Genomic DNA, 9,619 nt, shown 5'->3' on the forward strand with positions numbered 1-9,619 from the left:
TCGCTGCGGTCCGGTCCCAGGTCGACCGGTACGTGCACCTTCCGCCGACCACTGGCGACAACAGCGATGTACTGTGGAGACCTCACGCCCCACGTGTTGAGCAATTCGGCGGTACGTCCACCCGGCCTCCCGCATGCCCACTATACGCCCTCGCTCAAAGTCCGTCAACTGCACATACGGTTCACGTCCACGCTGTCGCGGCGTGTTACCAGTGTTAAAGACTGCGATGCAGCTCCGTATGCCACGGCAAACTGGCTGACACTGACGGCGGCGGTGCACAAATGCTGCGCAGCTAGAGCCATTCGACGGCCAACACCGCGGTTCCTGGTGTGTCCGCTGTGCCGTGCGTGTGATCATTGCTTGTACAGCCCTCTCGCAGTGTCCGGAGCAAGTATGGTGGGTCTGACACACCGGTGTCAATGTGTTCTTTTTTCCATTTCCAGGAGTGTATATGTGTAATAAAGCAAGGAATAATGAGTAGTGGTTAGGGACTCTGGTTTGTGAAAAAGGATGTTGGAAACCGAGAATCATACTTTAAGTGTTATGAAATGTGTGGATACGCACAAATGTATCACTATGCTGGCGAAAAGTTTTTGGACACTGTTGTATTTATAGGATTATGTTTCTACAGATTTGTAACGCAAATTCTCGACCTGTGAATTTTTTTAATATGAGACTGTCACTGTAGCGTTAACTGGGGTCGTAAATATTTCGGTGAGAAAGTTAAGTGACCACCTGCACGTAATGCGTCATGGGCGCCCAGCTGGGCGATAGCCACCAGGAAACAAGCCATTAGTGTGTGCCTTTCAGAGGCACAAGTAAAAAAAGGGAGGCAATTATCCTCGCTATTGACATTCCTTTGTAGAAAGCATCGCAAAAACGACACGCTCATTACTTGGAAAAGATACTTATTTACTTCTGCACACCTGATAATGACAAGCGTCTTTCTACGAGAGTTGAGAGAATTTGTACTAACTTATGAAATGTTACATGACTATTGAATGATATTTTTATGCTTTGCCTTTCATAGTTGCTTATTTCATTTGATATCTGGTTTCCAGCTGTGTTGCAGCATTGGTTTTATAAAAGAAAATTAAATGCATTTGCTAATGTGAACACTTTCTGTCAACAGATCTATTAAATAATTATTTTATGATCCACATTCTTCGAAAAAGGAGCTCTTGGAATGGAAAGAGCAATAAGAAGCGACTAATAACAGTAACTGTATATATAATTTTCTTTTCAAGTACTTGGTAATTTGTTGTAGCATTAGTTTTTGTGGTGCACCACTTTAATTGCATAGACATTAAGATGTGAATAGACATTGTCCTTATCTGCATTGTTGTCTTTAGTGTAACATTTTTTCTGCTTGAGCTTTGTCATGTTTAGGTATAAATTATAGCATTTGCTGCGGCTGTTTGCCATTCATGGTGCTACTGAATGACGCTTTGTATTACTAGGTTAAGCCAATTTTATTACAGATTTATTTTTCTTGTTTGCTGCGCATTGCCTTATATTAGTTTTAATATTGCTGCCTTTTTTTGCCAATTTCCATTTTTTTTATAATTGCTGTTTGTGTAAGTTGTTTTGTGCTGCTGCATTGCCTCGTCCCTTAGTTAAGCATCTGAGCTCAGTAGATTTAAGTTAGCTTAAGAGGGGGTAACCTATATAAGAGAATGAGTTGCAATGAAATTGAAGAAATGCACTGAGAGGTTATATGAGCAAAGCACAGAAAGCAGGTATAGATAGGACTTTTTGGAAATAATGAAGAATGAAGGGAGATCTCCGAGAAGTAAAGAAAGTTTTTTTTTGCAAAATACTGCAGTAAAACAAACCCTGCCCTTTCCTTGTGTTATCCCACTATATGTTTGTGTACCCTTGTGTATTTATGTTCTTCCTGTCTTTATATGTTCATCTGATAAGACTTACTTTGTAGAATTTTCTAATATTCAGCTACATTCACTATGATGAGGAATACTGTTATCCTCAAATATAATTTGCATTAATAATATGTCGTTTTCTTTGTAAATATGTTTAGAAATTATTTATTCTGTTCTGTTTTAATGCTCATGTGTGAAGTTGATGTTTCAAAGGTTATTCTGATCTTTTATGTATGTACTTATGTCGTAATTTTTATAACACTGATGTATTTGCTATTTCGATTCTTTTGTAAAGACTGTACTACTACAAATGTTATCTGTATTGTCATGTTCTTCAAAGATGTATTTTGTACCTTTGTTATTGTATTCTTATGTTATGAAATTGTAATTGACACCAGTTCATCAAATTAAGTAACTTGTAAATTACATTTCACTGCACACGTTTCTGTTTGTCATAGTATATGGACAATATGTGAGAAGTAGTGACTGATAGTGTTTGCAAGCGTGTTAATAATTCAGTAAGGGACTGGATAACAGCATTGCTGGTTCTAAGGACATTTCAAAAAAAAAATTTGTGGGTGCACAAGTGGTGGTTATGGACTTGCTATATTCTCCGCAAGACCTGCACAGTCGCAACAGATGGCTGCTGGCCATCTCTACAAGGACTGAAGTGGGTCTGCACCTTAGATGGCCCACCAATACCATTATTTCTACAAGGACTGCAGTGGGTCTGCACCTCTGGTGGCCCACCAATACCATAATCTCTACCAGGACTACAGTGGGCCTGCTCTGTGATGATCTACCTACCAATAGTCTTCAACTTCGACTGACTCTGCTGTGGGTTTGCTCTATTGTGGCCCATTACCTGTCTGCATGTCAAGAGTCAGCACTGTCTTTCCGTTGGAAGGACAACACTACTTCTTCAAGACTGCATGGAAATCCACTACTTCCATGTGCATTTTCTTTTACTACTCAGACTTTGAGAAAAACACTGCAATTTTACATTGATGAATGATCAGGACTGTCTTTATGGACTGTGAGAAAATTTTAGCTTTTGACCAACATTGTATCAATAAGTGTGTGCATTTCATTTCTTTGTTATTGTAATTATGAAAAAATTTTTCAAATCTATATTGGCCACTGCCCAAAACAATTTGCAAATTTTTTTGTGGGGAGCATGGGGGCTATGTAAGTAGGCTGTTTAGGTTTTTTTATTGGTAACGCCGCCGCCACGTAGCGCTCTGTATGAAAATCACTGGCTGTGCTGTGTGCAGTCTGTGGCTGGTTGGCATTGTTGTAATACTCGCCATTGTAGTGTTGGGCAGCAGCAGCTGGATGTGAACAGCGCGTAGCGTTGGGCAGTTGGAGGTGAGCCGCCAGCAGTGGTGGACGTGGGTAGAGAGATGGCGGAGTTTTGAAATTTGTAAGAATTGGTGTCACGAACTGATATATATATTATGACTATTAAGGTAAATACATTGTTTGTTCTGTATTAAAACCCTTTCATTTGCTAACTATGCCTATCAGTAGTTAGTGCCTTCAGTTGTTTGAATCTTTTATTTAGCTGGCAGTAGTGGCGCTCGCTGTATTGCAGTAGCTTGAGTAACGAAGATTTTTGTGAGGTAAGTGATTTGTGAAACGTATAGGTTAATGTCAATCAGGGCCATTCTTTCGTAGGGATTTTTGGAAGTCAGATTGCGTTGCGCTAAAAATATTGTGTGTCAGCTTAAGCACAGTCGTGTATAAATTGTTCTAAGGGGACGTTTCAGTATAAAGATTGTGGCAAAAATAGGATGTTGTTGCGATGGCAAATTGCAGGGGGTGAGGATTATCTGAATTGTGAAAGATACAGGGAGATGTTCTGATGTTGTCATAGGCTTGGAGGAAAGTTTCATTCATGTTGAAGGTATGAACCTAGTGATGGGACAGGGTGTGCATTAAAAGATGTTTTTTGGGGTAGGAAGTGGATTTTGTGATACAAGATGTTGTAGTGAGGGGAATAAGGGATAAGAGTGGTTTGTGTGAGTGAGGACTAGAGGACCCCCAGACTAGGGAGTCAAAGTCGATGAAGATGAAATGGATGTGGTTGTGGAAGGAGGTAGCTTGGGTGTAGAGATTGAAGATGGAGCAATGAGAAATGCAGAATTGATGGAGCATTTGTGATTGTTGAAGTGGGTGGATGCTTTGGAAGACAACTGTCATGAATTTTATACCTTCAGCAGAGTGAAGTGGGCACAGGGAACTGTTGGGGTGAATGAGTTTATCAGTGGGACAGGTGGGACAAAGACTTCAGATTTAGTTTCACTTTGCATTTCATAAGATAGCTGGGGTTTGTTTCTTTGCAGGTGTTGTAGGTAGGAGGGGAAGCAAGGTTGTGGCAATGACTAAGAAAATGAGAGGCATTGCAGTGCATACAGATGCATCACCTTTTACAATCTGCAGTCAAGTGATCATTTTAACAGAGGCACTTTTGGCAGCATTAGGGCTGAGGAGGGGTTTTGAAAGGTTTGACCTTGTGATGTTGGTCATGTATTATGACTCCCTCTTTAAGTAAAAGATTTATAGTTGAGGCAGAGTTAGAGAAATCATGGGCTAGGTGAGTGGGGCCAATTTTACTACTAATCTGAAGGGCTCTTCAGACTCCTAAATCCATGTAGTGTCCAGTTAAAATTCCACTTCATCATCCACGATCTCGAGATCAACCTTGGCAATCACTGGGCGAGCACACTGGACTTGCGTTCTATAGGACGACTGTTCAAATATGCGTTCGGTAATCCTGATTTAGGTTTTCTGTGACTTCCCTAAATCGTTTCAGGCAATTTCTGGGATGGTTCCTTTGGAAGGGCACACCTGACTTCCTTCCCCATCCTCCCCTAATCTGATGGAACCCATGACCTCTTTATTTGGTCCTCTCCCCCTATATCAACTGACCAATCGACCCTGGAGAACACTATGGTGAGAGTTGGAGGATGGCAGGAAGGTTAGAGTGGTCTGTTTTCTGACCAGGATGTGGTGGTGAGAGGTGCTAAGGAGGCTTTGAGACGAATGGTAATGCACAAAATTGTGGAAAGGAGGTCAAAATGAAAGTTAGGGATCAGAGACTTCAGTAAAAAAGGTCTTTTCTTGGGCTGATTTGTTGGGTTTGGAAGTTTGGAATGTTTTTCCTGATGTCGTGAGTGAGGGATTTGGGTTTCGGGAATTTTGGGTCTGAGTTCGAGACGAAAAAGGTATGAAGGGCAGGGAAGATGTTGGAGAGTTAGGAACTGTGTCCATACACTGCATGTTGTCAAGCTCAATTTGCGGTTTTTATGTGTAGGATGGGAGAGATATCGGTATTTTGGTGTTTTTTTTAATTTCTTAGCAACTGTTGGAGGGAAGAACGGTAATGGGATTGCAGGGGTTGCGGCAGTATATGGGGTTGTTGCAGGTTACCTTGGCGTAGAGTAGGTCTTTCAGCATGGCTTGCATTTTATTGGAGCAATGAGGCTCTGGAAGGGTTGATTGTGATGTCGTTTGTTGCTGCTGTTCCTTTGCGAGTTGTTACATGTACAGCAGCGATATATGTGGTGGAATTTTAGTCACAGCTGAAAGAAAAATGGTTTGGAGATTTGGAAATGGAGAGATATTTATGTGTTGCTATTGTGGTTGAAAGGATATTGTGGGTGGGGATGGACAGATGTAGGGGGCTAGGCAGGATAACGTGCTCCATGTGGTGACAATGGGGGCAGGAAATCAGGATGTATAGATGAGTCATCATGGAATGATCAAGATGGCAGTTCGTTGCTGGCAGTGTTGAGTGATGTGAGCGGACGCTGTAATGGCGCTAAGGATGATGATGACGAGTTGTGGTGGATGATGAGTCGGTAGCCAGCGATGAAATGTCTCTGATGTGATAGGGAAGACATCAGCGACGTTTGGAGTGATGTGGTGATGATGGAAAACTGATGAAGGTGCGAGCAACGAGAAGATGAAGGTGGTGAGAAGACTTCAGCAGTGGTGGTGGCAGTGAGACAGGAGTGGCGAGACGACTGTGATGGCATCAAGACAAATGACAATGGTTCACAGTGTGAGATGAGGATAAAGATACATGCACACACATAATAAGACTCAAAAATACAATGTAGACACAGACAACAGATCCTGATATGAAGAGTAGGGGAGTACACCCACCAGCCCACACATGACAAGAAGGTGGGTGAATGCCAATTATTGATATGGCAGCAGGGAGTCCTGACCTGGGGTTCTGAAAGAAGTACTGGATCTTATGAAAGCAAAGACAGAAATAGTCAAACCTCTAGAGAAAATAGAAGTCCTATATTTTGACAGGATTAATATAGATGGTCGCTTGTGCTACAACTCATCAAATGATGTCATTTTGGGACCTAGCAAAAATATTATGGTAATCATGGGTCATGGTTTTGTTGTCAACATGGAAACAGCCTGTATATTCTGACTTCGGTAGCAGAAAGACTGGTTACCTAATTCAGAACATAACAAAGCAGCTGAAACCCAAACTGCAGCAGCAATCTGTAATATGGGAGGGAAGAACTCGAAGGACTGGAAAGGGCTCCGAGTTTCCACATCAAAAACCTGTTTTCCAAACCCTATCTATCCAGTGAGAAGAGAGTGGGTTCTTTGTGATGTCATGTAATTTGCTTAAATTGCTTAGAAACCATGTTTCAAACATGTGATGTCTGTTATTTTTGACATGTCTGAAAGAACAGACACAATTTCGACCCCACCAGGCATTATGGATCAATAAAGGCGAAGAGAAATTAATGACATTAGCTACCAGTGGGCATCGATTTAAATCAATTGGGAAAGTAGAAAATTTGTGCCAGATCGGGATTTAAACCCTTGTCTCCTAGTTATAGGCTTCAGTGACCACTGCACCATCGCAACTGCACAGATTACTCTAGCATGCCTCCCATCAGACACAAATCCTCAACTTACCCACACTATCCTCATTACTTGTGTCCGAGCGAGGTGGTGCAGTGGTTAGCACACTGGACTCGCATTCGGGAGGACGACGGTTCAATCCCGTCTCCGGCCATCCTGATTTAGGTTTTCCGTGATTTCCCTATATCGCTTCAGGCAAATGCCGGGATGGTTCCTTTGAAAGGACGTGGCCAATTTCCTTCCCCATCCTTCCCTCACCCGAGATTGCACTCCATCTCTAATGACCTTGTTGTCGATGGGACGTTAAACACTGAGATCCTCCTCCTCATTACTTGTGGCATTTTGCCAATTCCCATAACCGTTTGGGCATGGAGTGCATTCACACTGGAAGTGATCAATTGGTTGTCCTCACATTAATTATATTTGTGGTGTCTGTTCTTTTAGACATGTCAGAAAAATAGACAATACATATATAATAAGGTGAAGGCAACCAACTGATCACTTCAGTGCAGATACACACCATGCTCAAACTCTTTATGAGTCCCGCCAAAATGCCGTGAGTAATGAGTATAATGTGAAAATGGCACTATATCAGCTAACGGGAGGTATGATGGGTAGTCCGAGTAGTTGCGATGACCACTGTGTCCAATGGTGCACTGGTAAGCGTACTGCCTAGTAAGCAGGAGACCCGTTTTCAGATCTCAATCTGGAACAAATTTTCAACCTCCCTCTTTGGTATAAGTCAATGCCCAAGCCCACTGGCAGGTAACATCATTAATTACTTTGTGTCTTGATTCATGTTTTGGATGACGGAGTAACTCTGTTCAAGATCATGACCTTCAACAAGATGTTTTTGAACTTCTGTTAGCAACACAGAGCAGTGTTTTAAGCATCATGTACCACATTATGGAGACTCAAGTTGACTATGTTAAATTTCTGCTATCACAACCTGATAATAAATTCAGCCGGGAAGGACATACCACAGAATTGCTGCAGCACCTAATTAAGATTGTATTTGCAATGCAAATGATGTCAAATGTGAAAGATATAAATCTAAAAAAACTTACATACTTTGCTTACTTTCATTCTATTATGTCATATGGGATCATATTCTGGAGTAACTCATCAAACTGAACAAAAGTTTCTATAGTGCAAAAGCATGTAGTAAGATTCATTTTTGATGTAAATTCAAGAACACAATGTATAAACCTATTCGAGAAACCAGGTATTCTAACCATTGCTTCTCAGTATATGTATTCCTTAACGAAATTTGTTGAAAATAGTATGTCTCTATTTCCAGCCAATAACTCAATACATGGTATCAATACTAGGAATAAGAACAATCTACATAAAGATTTAAAATCATTTATCTTGGTCCAAAAAGGGATCCAATATTCAGGAACACACATTTTCTTTAAATTGCCAGCAACCATTAAAAACTTTGTTTCAAATAAAGTACAGTTTAAACTGAGTGTGAAAGACTTTTGATAGGCAACTCCTTCCATTCTGTAGATGTATATCTTAGCAGAGACTGTAGACCAACTTAAGTAAAAATGTCTATTACATTTCAGTTTTGACATCATTTGGTCATAATAGCCAATATTAAGTATTTTGTGTATGATAAATTTATTAAAATGGATAATTATGTTTCGTTCTGACAGTGAATTAATTCTGTAAATATTAGCAGCTGCAGTTTACTATAATGTATTCACCTACTTTGACAAGCTCCTTACAAATGATCAGGGAAGTGAGTATTATGTTCAAATGTTCTGGACTAATGACCTTGCTGTTTGCTTTCTCCCCAAATCAACAATCAAATGTTGTATGTTTTTTATGTTATACTTTCTGGCTTGTCCCACCCACTAGAATCATCTCACTTTTGTTTCTATGAAACGAAAATTGAATCTAATCTGACTCTAATCTATTCCCGATTATTTCGTACATGTTAGATTAGATTAGTTTCAGTTTTCCTTCCATAAATCCAAAAATGGGATGTTTCTTGTGGGTATAGAACATGTCAGAAAATATAACATAAAAAACATAAAACTTTATTTGAATATGGTATGTGCTACCCGGATCATTTGTCTGGAGATTCTCAAAATACCTGAATACATTACAGTAAACTGGAACTGATAACACTTACAGAATTAATGTACTGTCAGAATGAAACATTGTTATGCACTTTTAGTAAACTTATCATACACAAAATACCTGATCTTGAGTGTTGTGAGCAAGTGCTGTCAAAAATGAAAACTAACAGACATTTCTACTGAAGCTTATCTAACTGTCCCTATTAAGATATTTATCTGTAGAGCAGAATAAGTTGTCTATCAAAACGTCTTCCAAACTCGATTTAAACCGTGCTTTATCTGAAACCAAGTTTTTAAAGGTTAACCACTAGCTGCACGAACCTCCCTCCCAGTATGCCTACCAGATTATTTCTAGTTGCCCTGGGCCTGTATTTTGCATATCGATAGTAAACTGTCAGTCACTTTTATATCAATGTTTCCAGGAGGAAGTTACCACCACCGACTCGTTACCAGTGCAGACGTTTGGGGTGTGCAAGTGGTAATTTTATTTTGTAAATGAAAACACACACACTCCGAAAAATCTGTTTCTTTTCCCACCTTTTACATTGCATTACTAAAATCTGCACTTCTTCAGGTGAAACATGTGGCCTCTTCCTGAGGACTACACAGGTGTATAGCTGACTGGTACATTTGTAACAAGAAATGGTTTCTGTCTCTCTCATACTCATAGCAAAGGCCTTCTCTATCACGTAGTAATGCCGCCGAACAATTTGTCATTAATTATGCGTCCCTGAAAGCTCTCTATGGCGT

The 9,619-nt window shown here is 40.4% G+C and overlaps 1 non-coding gene across 1 annotated transcript; it reads left to right on the forward strand.

The window, feature by feature from the left end:
* The first annotated feature begins 6,860 nt into the window (after positions 1 to 6,860).
* Trnaa-cgc (transfer RNA alanine (anticodon CGC)) lies at positions 6,861 to 6,933 on the forward strand. Its single transcript has one exon. It is a non-coding gene; the product is annotated as a tRNA-Ala (tRNA).
* The last annotated feature ends 2,686 nt before the right edge of the window (positions 6,934 to 9,619 follow it).

Source organism: Schistocerca gregaria, chromosome 4, assembly GCF_023897955.1.
Source record: "Schistocerca gregaria isolate iqSchGreg1 chromosome 4, iqSchGreg1.2, whole genome shotgun sequence".
Taxonomy (NCBI): domain Eukaryota; kingdom Metazoa; phylum Arthropoda; class Insecta; order Orthoptera; family Acrididae; genus Schistocerca; species Schistocerca gregaria.